Here is a 13,133-nt window from a genome sequence, read left to right as displayed (position 1 = left end):
CGCCCCGGCCACGCCCCCTTCCCTAAATACTCCACACCTCGCCCGAGTCCCACCACACCCTAACTTCGGTCCGGACACGAAACCCCCACTGGACACTCCCAACCATCAGACCCTCCGAAAGTGTCCATCGAAACTGCTGGGCTCCTAGGCTCCCTACAGGATCAGCAAGCACCCCCCGTGCCTCTCTCATGACCCCTTTCACCCACGATCGTCGCCATCCTGCTCTTTCCCACCTTTTACCTCCTAGTAGCCTCCTGCCTGAAAAGCACCATTTCCTCCGACCCACCGTCCCAGGGTACTTTTAAACTGGAATCACGGGGCCATGCGGTTTCCAAGATGTTTGGAAATTGCCAGGTGTTCTCTGACATACACAGCCTCTGCGGCCAAAGGCCCAGTCGCCCATGCGTTTGGGGGCAGTTACTGTTTCTGCTCCCTCCCTGTGCGTCTAACCCCACTCCTCAGGGCACAGCGTGAAAGTTGGCTGTGTCCTCCTCTTGGTTACCCAATGAAACATTAGCTGTTATTGCACACAGTAGGCGCTCTATAAACAAATAGGCAGATGCCTAGTAACGAATTAATTGCTTCATTCACACAACCAGTAATCATGGGGGTGGCCTTGTGCACAAACGTCCTTCGGGCAGACGCAGAACTGGCTCCTAACCACGTATACCAAGCTTTCCCCTTCCCCTGTCCTGGACTCTGACTGCCTTTGTGAGCCCACCCCAAAAAAGCTGGGTGGGGAGGAAGAACTTGCTCCACAGCTCCTGCACTGCCCATGGCAGCAGCCTCTCTGGACCTTTCCAGGGATTCTCCCGAGCAGCCCGGGCCTGCCTCTTCCTGCACTTGGCCCAGCCAGTGCTTGTTTATTAATTATCCTAATGAGAACAGCAGCAGCGCCAGCGGCAGCCTCCGACCCAGCTGGGGGCGCCCCCAGGCGGCAGCACGAGAGACTCAGGAAAAGTTGGGGGGTGGGTTGGTCTCATTTTACCTGGAGTTCCTGCCAATTTTTAGGGCACCGTGGGTCAGCTCCAGGATCCTTCCCTAAAGAAAAAGACTTCAGAATCCACAGCTTCTGAGTTTGGGCTATCGGGCAGTGGTTAGGGTGAAGCCGGAACAGACCCGCGTTATTGCCCTGCTCTGGGCACGTGTCCCTTCTCCAGACCCCTCCTTCACTTCTTTTCTCCGAGGGAACCTCACGTTTCCAGTGAGGCGGAGCCTGCTCCTCTTGATTCCAGCTGATATTAGACTCCTCCAGGACAGCTAGGCAAGGGACTTCAGAGAGGCTGAGGCAAGTTCGAGTCCTACCTGGACAATTTATTATTACTTTTTTTTTTTTTTTTTTTTGGTACCGGGAATCGAACTCAGGACGTTGCACTTGCCAGGCAGGCGCTGTGTCGCTGAGCTATCTCCCCGGCCCCTACCTGGACAATTTAGCAAGACTCTATTTCAAAATAAAAAATAAAGGTCTGAGGATGTAGTTCAGTGGTGGAGCACCGCTAGAGAAAGGAAAGACTCCTCCTGGAGGCTGTCCAAGTAGAGCTCAAACAGCATTGTGCTTCCTCTTTTACCTTCCTTCCCTCCCCCATTATTTTCTGAGCCGACAGGGAAGTCTAGCCCAAGGGCCATCTTTGCCATCAGGCATGTCCTGGACACAGCTGCATTCTCCACTTAAAATTTCCTTGAGAAATTTCCCACCCCAGTTTCAAGCCTGAGAGAAATCCCGACACCTCAGACCACACGCTTTCCTTGCAGGGCCAGAAGCACTGAGTCCACCTCAATTTTTAATGCTTCTGTGGCACACACCTGTAATCCCAGCACTCAAGAGGCTGATGCAGGAGTATCATTGTGAGTTCGAGGCCAACCTGGGCTACAAAGTGAGTTCAAGACCAGCCTGAACTGAATAGTGAAACCCTGTCTCAAAAGAAAAAAAATTCTTTTTTCGGGAGGGGGGGGAGGTTTGTTTTATTTCCGGTACCAGGAATTGAACTCACGACCTTGTGCTTGCCAGGTAAGCGCTGTGCCGCTGAGATAAATCCTCAGCCCAAGAAAAAAAATTCTGAATGCTTCTACTAAGCGGGTAAGATGGGGATCTGTGGGGTCCTAGTCTCTTGACTTTCCAGCTCCTACAGAGAGCACTTGGCTCCTGAGCTCTTACTCACTCACTTTGCCTGTCTCCCCCACCTTTCTCTCTCTGGGGCACAGTCTGGGAATGTGCTTCTAGGGATATGTGAGCAGGTGTGATTTGTGTGGAAGAAATGTGTAGGTGGGTGAGAGGGTGTGCATTGTGATATATGAGGGAGGTGTACATTTGTGCAAATTCTAAATGTGACTGACACTTTGTGGGTGGATGGAAAGTGTGTGTGTATGTGTGTGTGTGTGAAGGAGGTTGGCTGCTTGTGCAAATGTATGCCTGCAAAAGCTCCCTCCCTTCCATAAATGCATTGCTTAGAAGGAAACTAATCAAATCAATAGGAAATGTACTTGGCCTGACTCAGGAGCAGCTGCCCCAGGAGTTCCTGTCCTCAGAGCAGAACTGGAGCCAGCTCCATCTATCCCAGAAAAGGATCAAAGGACTGCAGGGGTAGACAAGGGCTGAGAGGAAGGGTCAGAGGCAGACCCGTAATATGGACAGGGCTAGGTTGGGCCATGGCATCTCCCTATTCTGATAAAGCAAGTCTCTGGCTTTAGGTTTTGTTTTGCTTTGCAGAGATGCTGAGATTAAACCCAGGCCCTTTGCCTTTTATGACCTAAAACTGTTCTCTGGTGTGACAAAGCTGGGCTGGGGGATGAGTGAGACCTGTCAATTACAAGAACCAAGGGTGATCCGAGGACCCCATATGTATGACTTCTCCTAAGCTCCTATGAAGACACGGACAGCATAAAAGAAGAGCGGCCATAACAGAAAGCCGCTATCCTGCATGAGTTTGCAAATAACCCATGCTGTGTTTCTCAGACATGGTGTACTTTTATTTTTGTTTTTTACCCTTTTTTTCTTTGTTCCACCCAAGTTTGCTCTGCAGAGCTGGTTTTTCCCAAATGCGTTTTTCAAATAAACTTTCTACCCTGCATTTTTCTTTTTCTTTCTTTCTTTTTTTATTATCTACATCATTTATTTTGAATTTTTGGTTTGCGCTGCTGGGAATTGAACCCAGGACTTTATGGATGCCAGGTAAATACGCTACTACTTAGCTACGGCCCAGCCCCAACCCTGCATTTTTCAAATAAACATTTTTCAAATAAACGCTTTGGCACTGTTATTGGCTCATCTTGTCGAATTCTTTGAGGCAAGAAGGACCTGGAACACTTTTGATTGGCAAGCCATATCTAAAGAAACTACCCTATGATGTTGGCGAGCCAGCCAGGAAGGTAAATATATTTTTCTTCTTTCTTTTTTTTGTACCAGGAATCAAACTCAGGACCTTGTGCTTGCCAGGCAGGCACTGTGCCACTGAGCTATATCACAGGCCCCAGGAGGGTATATTTTGGCATGGCGAGGCATGAGAATAAAGGAATCAGGTATCAGAGACCAAGATAAGGCCCAAGTCGGGAAAAAATTTTGTTTCACCCCACAAGGTTCCTTTTCTCCTTCTTTCCCTCATTCTCCTCTAAGCCAGGAATGGGGGACTCTTCTCAAGGCACCCGGGAGAGGACGGGCTTCCCAGACCAGCTGTGGGGAGAGGGGAAGAGAATGTAGGCTTTGTTTTCCTTCCTAGCCATTGCATTTGCTCCACGGGTATGCCCCGTTGTCTGCGCACTTGTTTGTTATGTACTTTTCTGAATTGCCCTGGTCTCCTTGTACCCCGGTTTGTAAATGGCCTTTTTTTTCAGTTTGTGTTTTGGTTGGGGGAGCCTCCACATTACCTAGCCACGTGGCCCGCTGCCATGTTGCCTTGGCGTGTGGCCAGCAGCCGTCTTGTCTTCTTGCATGGCTCTGTGTGACTTGCACGGACATTCATCACTAGCCAGCACCATCTCTCTCTCTCTTTTTCTTTCCTCTATCTCCTTTTTTTTTTTTTAATAACTGGCCTTGCAGACTATGCCTCTGATTTGTGAGCACATGGGCTGATACTGAGCAAAAGAAGGAAACCTTTTCTTTCTTCCCCCACTAAAAGTGAAAATAGCCAAGCATATGCCTGTAATCCCAGCACTCGGGAGCCTGAGGCAGGAGGATTGTTGTGAGTTCGAGGCCAGCCTGTGCTACAAAGTGAGTTCAAGACCAGCCTGAACTGTATAGTGAGACCCTCTCTCAAAAAAAAAAAAAAAAAAAAAAAAAAAAAAAGTATTCTATCCCTTTAAGAACTACTGACAGGAAGACCCCTGGCAAAAGTGAGTGCTTTTGGTGGGGTGGATGCAAGCCTGTAGGCAAAACTGGAGGCCTGGCTTCCATCCCAGCTAGTTTCAGTCTTAGACTGGCTCCAGGCAGGGAGAAATGGAAACTCAAGGGAAAACAAAATACCTGTCCATTTTAAAAGCAGAACCCAGGGCCACCAACATTGCAGTCTCTGGTTTAAGAGTCTGCCTGAAGCCACGTCACCTGGCTTTGGTGTTTCCCTGTTTGTGTGTGTGTGTGCTTCACTCTTTAAATGGAGATGTTAGAGACTCATGCTTGAACAGCTAATTAACAGAACTGAGTGTGAAAAACAGAGCCATCCCAACTCTTAGTACTTCTTCTGGCACAGTAAATGCAAGAGATGTTTTTCTCATACGGTTTCTAAATGCAAGTTGGACCATCAAGCGGTCCAATGAGATGGCTAAAAGAACTTTGCTTGGGAAGGTGGTGAAGGATGGGTACAGGATGGCACTCTAGGGGCTGGGGGTTTAGCTCAGCAGCACAGCATTTGCCTGGCAAGAGCGAGGTCGTGAGTTTGACTTCTAGTACCGGGGAAAAAAAAAGGATGGCACTCTAGACTGTGACACTGTTGTCCAGTGACCACGTTTCTGGTTGAAACATGAAAAGTGGAGTCAAATGTTTTGTTTAGGCTTTTATAACTCTTTATCAAAAGGAAGGCTCAAGAACTATGGTATTAAAAAAAAAAAAAAACTATGGTATTGCTGAGTATGGTGGGGCACACCTCTAATTCCAGCCCTCTGGAGGCTGAGGCAGGAGGATTGCTGTGAGTTTCAGGCCAGCCTGGGCTACATAGTGAGTTCAAAGCCAGCCTAAACTACGTAGTGAGATCCTGTCTCCAAAAAAAAACAAAACAAAACAAAACAAAACAAAACAAATGATGGTACTTAGTACAGGCTCCGAGGAAGACAAAGTTATCCTGGATGACCCTGTTCTAAGGCCCCCATTTGTCTCTTGGGAATCTTGGTCTTGCTGATTTATTTAGGGAGGATAACCACACTAAGGGGTTGTCTCAACCTCCCCCTAATAATCTTCACACCAAAAATCAGGTTCATCCCCTCTAAGTGAGCAGGGGACTCCATTAGAGCCTAGTGCTCCGAAAGAACCCAGCGTTCCTCAGCTCCCTCCGCAGCCTCCTGAGGCAGCCCTCAGTCCCACTGAATACACACAGAGAGCTTTAAGCCCCAAAGGCCTAACCTGAAGTGGTGCTTCCAACTACTCTGGTTCACAACTTGTCCTGCCCATAAGAGAAGTCCCAGGGAGGGAAGGAAATACGCCAGTAGGTGTTCTTTTTCAGTTGCAGATGTTTAACTGTGCAAGGAATGATTAGACCAACTATCAGAAGACCCTGATAAGTTTGCAGATGGTTTTCAAACTTTGGCTCTTGCTTTTGATTTATCATGGTGAGATGTCCAATATATCGAAGAGACGAAGAGAGCCAGGCATAGTGGTGCACGACTGTAATCCCAGCACTCGGGAGTCTGAGGCAGGAGGACTGCTTCAAGTTTGAGGCCAGCATGGACTACATGGTGAGTTCAAGGTGAGTCTGGACTACATAGCAAGACCCTGTCTCAAAAAATAAAAAAAAAGACAGAGTCCTACTACAGGCTAGAAACTATGCAGATGAACAATATGCCTTAAAAAGGAAAGGGGGGCCGGGCGTGGTGGCACACACCTGTAATCCCAGCACTCAGGAGGCTGAGGCAGGAGGATCATTGCAAGTTTGAGACCAGCCTGGGCTAGAAAGTGAGCTCAAGGCCAGCCTGAACTCCATAGCGAGACCTTGTCTCAAAAAAGACAAAAAAAATAAATAAATAAAAAGGAAAAGAGGGCCAAGCGTGGTGGCACACACCTGTAATCCCAGCACTCGGGGCTGAGGCAGGAGGATCATTGCACCTTCGAGACCAGCCTGAGCTACAGGGTGAGCTCAAGGCCAACCTGAACTGCATAGTGAGGCCCTGGGGGATATAACTCAGTGGCACAGCGCCAGCCTGGCAAGTGCAGGGTCCTGAATTCAATTCCTGTTACCCCCATACACACACACACACACACACACACACACACACACACACAAAAGGAAACTACCCCAGAGAGGCTATATTCCCTTCAACAGATCCAAATTGGGATTATAATACTCAGCAGGGACTGGAAATGATGTCTAGTGTGACAGCTGTTCTTACCATGGGGATGAAAAGGTGTATTAAAAAGTCTATTAATTATAATAAAGTGAATGCGATCTTTCAGGGCTCAGAGGAAAATCTAGCTTTGATAACCAAATAGTGGAGGCCTTCTGCAAGTGTACTAATATAGATCCATCTTCTAGGGAGGGAGAGGCACTAATGGGACAATAGTTCTTTTTTTTTTTTCTTTTTTTTGGGGGGGACAAGGAATTGAACTCAGGACCTTGCGCTTGCCAGGCAGGCGCTTATGCCGCTGAGCTATATCCCCGGCCCAGGACAACATTTCATCTGTCAGTCAGCCACAGATATTTGGCATAGACAGGCAAAACTTCAGAAGGTGAAGATTATAGCTATAGCAATTGGTAATGCTTTAAACCTACCCAGGTCTTCTAAGGAGAAACCCAGGGACAACTGGGGAAATGGTTCCTGTTTTAGGTATAAGAAGAATGCCGGCGTGGTGGCGCATGCCTGTAGTCCCAGCACACGGGAGGCTGAGGCAGGAGGATCATTCCAAGTTCAAGACCAGCCTGGGCTACAAAGTGAGCTCAAGGCCAGCCTGAACTGCATAGCAAGACCCTGTCTCCAAAAGATTAAAAAAAAAAAAAAAAAATCAAGTGTAAGAGGACCAGACACTGGGCACAAGATCACACTAAGCCACCACCTGGGCCCCTTTGTAACTGTGAGGCAGCAAACAAGCTTGACTTTTGGCACTGGAGGTTTGACAGTCGCCTTTTGGGGGTGGGGCATGCCAGGCCAGCCAAAACCTTCATTTCCTGCTTTGACAACTCAAGAGGCCCAGAAGAACCTGCAATCCCCGTCTCCATGAACATCACCATCTCCTCTGAGGAACCCTGTGTAATCTTGGACATCATGGGTGAGCCAATTCAACTACTTATAGATACAGGGGCAGCTCATTCTGTTTTGATTTCCTTCTCTGGAAAACTCTCCTTGCAGTCTGTAGCCATAATTGGAGTTGAAGGAACCCCTAGGCAGAGATTCCCTACTCCTCTGACATGCCACATTGAAAGTCAAATGTTTAACCATGAGTTTCTAATTGTCCCACAATATCCTACTCCCCTGCCAAGAAGAGATTTATTAACAAAAATGGATTAGCCAGGCGAGGTGGCACATGCCTGTAATCTCAGCCCTTGGGAGGCTGAGGCAGGAGGATCGGTGCAAGTTCGGGGCCAGCCTAGGCTACAAAGTGAGCTCAAGGCCAGCCTGAACTGCATAATGAGACCCTGTCTCAAAAAGACAAGAAAAAAACAAAACTAACAAACAAATTAAAAAAAAAACTGGAGACAATTCTAACACTTCATGATTCCTTCTATATGAGAAGAGAAGCTACATTGGCAATGGTCACTCAAGTTTTCACAGGGTTAAGACTAGGGACAAGGGCCGGGGATGTAGCTCAGCAGCATAAGCACTTGTCTGGCAAGCCTGATGTCATGAGTTCAATTCCTGGTACCAAAAAAAAGCCGGGGAGCAGGGCTGGGGATATAGCTCAGTGGCATAAGCACCTGCCTGGCAAACACAAGGTCCTGAGTTTGATTCCCGGTACAAAAAAAGAAAAAAAAAGACTAGGGACAACCACCAAACAGGTCTGCAAAGTTTACTCACTCTATGCCTACAACAACCCAGGCAAGCCCAAGCTGCCTCTTTTCTTAGCACCCGTACAGAGGAGCAGAACATACCCTGGAGAGGACTGGCAATTAGACTTTACACATATGCCACCATGTGGAGGATGTAAACAGATGTTGGTCTTAATTGACACCTCTACAGGCTGGATTGAACCCTTTCCTGCCTGTTCAGAAAAGGCTACTGAGGTAGTCAAGATGTTTCATAAAGAAATCATCCCTAAGGGCTGGGGATATAGCTCAGCAGCACAGCACTTGCCTGGCAATTGTGAGGTCCTGAGTTCGATTCCCAGTATTAAAAAAAAAAGACAAGAATTCATCCCTCAATTTGGATTACCCTAATTTCTCCAGAGTGACAATGGACCTTCTTTTACCTCCCAAATAACTCAGGGAATGGCAAAGGCTTTAGGAATAAAATACCACCTCCATTCCTCCTGGTGATCTCAATTTTCTGGAAAGGTAGAGCCAACCAGACCCTAAAGCGAGCTCTGGCAAAACTCTGAGAGACACTCAAAGAGACACTCTGATTGCTGCCAGTACCACTCATGATAGTTTATAACATGACCAAAATTGGGGTAAGTTTGAGCCCATCTGAGCTGTTATATGGAATTTTGTTTGTTTGTTTTCCGGCACCAGGAATCGAACTCATGACCTTGCACTTGCCAGGCAGGCGCTGTGCCACTGAGCTAAATCCCCAGCCTCTTTTTTGTCTTTTTGAGACAGGGTCTCACTATGTAGTTCACGCTGGCCTTAAACTTGCTTATGTAACCCAGGCTGACCTCAAACTCCAAGATCCTCCTGCCTCAGCTGCTCCAGTGCTGGGATTATAGGTGTATGCTACCATACCCAGCAAAACTTGGTGATTTGTAGTTTCCATAATATGTATTTGGTTAATTGTATTCTTATGTCAACATATATTTCTTTTCTACCAACATTTTCTGTTGGTTGGTAGAACCAGACGCTTGACTAGACTCAGGTTAGAAAAAAATTTTTTTAAAGACAGGGTCTCACTATGTAGTTCAGGTTGGTCTTCAACTATGTAGCCCAGGCTGGCTTTGAACTCAAAATAATCCTCCTGCCTCAAGATATTGAGTGCTAGGATTATAGTAGACATGTGCCACCATGCCAGACTAAGGTTCAATTCTTTTTGAGAAAAAAAAAAAAAAAAAAAACTTAGATGTTTTGTATTTTTAAAGGTGTCACATCAAGAAACACATTATGTCCAGTTGTCTCACCTTTAGTGACGTTAGGATTTCTTAGTTCATTCTTGTGTTGACAATCTGATCCATCTACATAAAGTCCTCATCAACTTTTCACCTAATAGTTTTAACAATCATTGATAAATGCTTGTGGCCATTATTTCATTGCAAACAAAGAATTTCTATGAGCATTCATTTACATTTTTGGCCTAGCTCAGTTCCCTTACCACTCCTAATTTCTGACTATGACCTGTGCTTTTTGGAATCTCAAGACTGGCTAAATACTAATAGTTTAATTTTACTACTGTGGTTGAGACTGAGAGAAGTTGATAAGAATTCTATAGATCTGTTGTAGTCTGGAACCAGTAGTATCATCTGAAAAAAAATTGGGGAGGGGTCTTTTTGAGACAGGGTTTCACTGTAGTTCAGACTGGCCTCAAACTCAAAGAGTGATCCTCCTGCCTCAGCCTCCTGTATATTGGGATTATAAGTGTGTACCACCACACTCAGCCAAATTCTTTCCTTTTTGGGGACTGAGTTTCATATGTAGTGTACACTGGCCTTGAACTCACTACATTTTTGGTTTTTGGTTTTTGGTTTTTGGTTTTTTTGGCTTTTTTCCGGCACTGGGAATCAAACTCACAACCTCACATTTGCCAGGCGGGCGCTGTGCTGCTGAGCTAAATCCCCAGCCCCTGAACTCACTATATAGCCCAGGCAGGCTGGCCCCAAACTCTTAGTGATTCTCCTGCCTCAGTCTCCTGAGTGCTGAGATTATAGGCATGTACCACCATGTACGGTGGGTTCACAGTATGTAGTCTAGGCTGTTCTCAAACTTGGATCCTCCTGTCTCAGGCTTCTGAGTGCTGGGATTACAGCCATGTGTTACTACCTCTTGCCAGAAGTGCAAATTCTTGGATCCTATTAGATACTAAATCAGAAATTTAAGGTGAAGCCTAGGAACATGTTTTAACAAAACCTCTGGGTGATTTTGACACCTACCAATGTTTGGGCACCTTTAGACTAACGCTGGTCGCACCTAAGATGGCCTCAATCAGCCATTATTTACTGAGGTCCTACTATGTGCGTGGAGACATGCTGGGTACTGAGCATTATGGCAGCAAAGAACAAGGTCCTATGCCCATAAGGAACAAAATTGATTTAGGTAACAGGACATAGGATGGCGAAAAGGCAATATGACAGCTGCAGCATGCCACACAGGAGTAAAATCCAGGCGAATCCAACCAAGATCAGGGAGTACAGCCGGTTGGCAAAAGTTTCATAGGTGTCTCCAGCTAGTCCTTAAAGAACATAAAGACTTTTTCCTTGTGGGAAGAAAAAGAGAGAGGACTTCTAAGAAGGGAGACTGGCATGAGCAAAGGTAGGATGACCGGGAAGGGCCTAACTCCCTGACATGGCTGCTTTCCTCTCTCTTCCCACCATCGCTGTTCCCGCAGTGCTCTGGCAGTGCTGCTTTCTCGGGACTTTTTCAAGGTTATCTTCTTGCTCGTGCACAAACACACTGTGAAGGCCCCCTTGTTATGGGCACCAGTGGTGGTGTATGGGTGTAGTTTTGAGGGCTGGTGAGTGCACGGGGACGTCTGAGGAATCTTTCGCTTCTGCCGCAGGCGTTGTGCTGCAGAAAGTGTGCTCTGAGGGTGGGGAGCGCTCTCGCAAAAGATACTGTACCGCAAATCGCACAGCTTCGAGCTCTGAAGCGCGCTACACCCAACTGCAAAAGTCCGGAGCTCCGAGCCCAGTCCGGGCGTTATGGGTGGGGCTGCGCAGCGGAAGCGGAAATCTGTCAGAGGCGGAAGCGTGGTCTTGCGGGCCGACATGGCGGCGCCCAGATGGGCGTCTAGTGAATAGGTTCCTGGGCTTGAGGACGGACTTCAGGTGACTCGGGCAGGGATACAGGGACGATGGTGTTTGGTTCCTTTGTTGTAACTTTCCTGGGTGTCTTTGGTGTATACAGAGTGGCTGTGGCGTCTTCCAGCGCTTAGATCTCGTGCTTAGCCCTTCATCTGCGGGTAGCAAAGGCTGAGATTGGGTGATTTCCGGGGGCTGGCGCAGTGGTCCAGGACTAGAGCCCTAGGGACAGTCGTGGGAGCCGACTTGGAGCGGCTGAGTCCAGCTCTAGAGGATTGGCTGCAGAGAGGCAATCTGACAAAGTACTGTGGTTCGTTCTTAGCGATGCGTTGTTTGAGAGTTACTCACTAGGTACCATCCTTACTGTGCTTCAAGGTGTTTTCATTGCCCCGGCAGATTCGTTCTGGGCAGATCTATCCTGTAGCTTTATTTAGGAATAAAGTCATTGTTATCCTTTTTTTCTTTTTGTGCCACCAAGCTATATCCTTGGCCCATAATTGATATCCTTTACTGCGGTCTGTTTATGCATATAACAGCCACTATGGTAGGTACGGTTCATGCACAATCATTTAGGTTCACAGAAATCTACACGGACCTGTTATTATTCACATTGTACACTTTTGGAAACTGGACTTGGGTTAATTTACATGTCTTGCCCAATTGGCAGTTAGTAAGTAGTGGAGCTGGTATTTAATTTCTGGTTTCTTGATTCCAAAGCTGATGTCCATAACCACCCAGACTCTTTGCAATGTGCATTATGACCTACCTCAATATTTAGCCCTATTGTGTGTGTATGTGTCTGTTTGTTGTTCTTGTTATTTTTTGTCTATTGTTTTTGAGACAGGGTTTCACTATGCCTTTCAGGCTGGCCTTGAACTCTCGGGGATCCTCCTACTTCGGCCTCCAAAGTGCTGGGATTACAACCATGTGGCACTATACACTAATTTTCTATGATTCTTTGGCCACTCGTACTACATTTTTAATGTGTATGTGTGGTTAACATAGCCCTTCACCCCAAATTTCAGTGCATCATTTGAACAAAGGAAGACTTCTGTGATGTGGGAAATGTCATTTAAACTACAAATCTTTGGATTTTCTTGGCTTGTAGGGGGAAGGAGAGAATGAATTAGGGAAATATTAAAACAGTCAGTAATTTGATTTGATCTATATCCCCAGATATTGAGCCCAGAAGCTGGATTTTACCTTCATTTCTTTGTGTCTGTAGCCTCTTTTACACCATTCTGCCCAGGGTAAACTTTCAAAAAACCATCTTTGGTACTGTTCTTCAAGCCACATAATTATGTGGTGATTTTGACATTTCTACTCCTGATAGCCCATATGTTTCCAATACTGGCCCAATCATTAGATTTCATCCGGGCTGGGCATGGTGGCACACACCTGTAATCTCAGTACTTGGGAAGCTGAGGCAGGAGGATTGCTGCGAGTTCAAAGCCAGTCTGGGCTATATAGGGAATTCAAGGCCAGCCTGAAATAGAGTGAGACCCTATTTAAAAAACAAATCTGATCCTGCTTAGAATTAGATGAAGAGAAAGAGTAAGGAAATGTGATGCTCAGTGCTTTTATGATTCCTACTATTGAGCCTTGTCTCCCTGTGTCTCACCCTCCTGAAGCCTTTTTTTTTTTTTTTCTTTTTGAGACAGGGTCTCGCTGTGCAGTTCAGGCTGGCCTTGAGCTCATTTTGTAGCCCAGGCTGGTCTCAAACTGACAATGATACTCCTGCCTCACCCTCCCAAGTGCTGGGATTACAGGCATGCACCACCACACCCACCTCCTGAAGCTTTTGGAGGCAGCTAACTTCATCAAGTTTTCCCAAGTACCATGTTTATTCCCTGCCTTTACACTTTTGCTCAGCTTCCCTTCAGGCTGGAGAGCCTGATTT

General features: G+C 46.7%; 1 protein-coding gene across 1 annotated transcript in view; it reads left to right on the top strand.

Moving 5' to 3' along the window:
• The first annotated feature begins 11,172 nt into the window (after nt 1-11,172).
• Nucleotides 11,173-13,133, top strand: part of Rpap1 (RNA polymerase II associated protein 1) — a 26,093-nt gene continuing 24,132 nt past the window's right edge. Inside the window, exon 1 of the mRNA XM_005381286.2 lies at nt 11,173-11,260. The gene's annotated coding sequence lies outside the window, so the exon portion shown is untranslated. The remainder of the gene's footprint in view (nt 11,261-13,133) is intronic.

This window comes from Chinchilla lanigera, unplaced genomic scaffold, assembly GCF_000276665.1.
Source record: "Chinchilla lanigera isolate Chin_1 unplaced genomic scaffold, ChiLan1.0 scaffold00015, whole genome shotgun sequence".
Taxonomy (NCBI): Eukaryota; Metazoa; Chordata; class Mammalia; order Rodentia; family Chinchillidae; genus Chinchilla; species Chinchilla lanigera.
The sequence above is the reverse complement of the archived record's forward strand: the minus strand, read 5'-3'. Positions and strand labels throughout refer to the sequence as shown.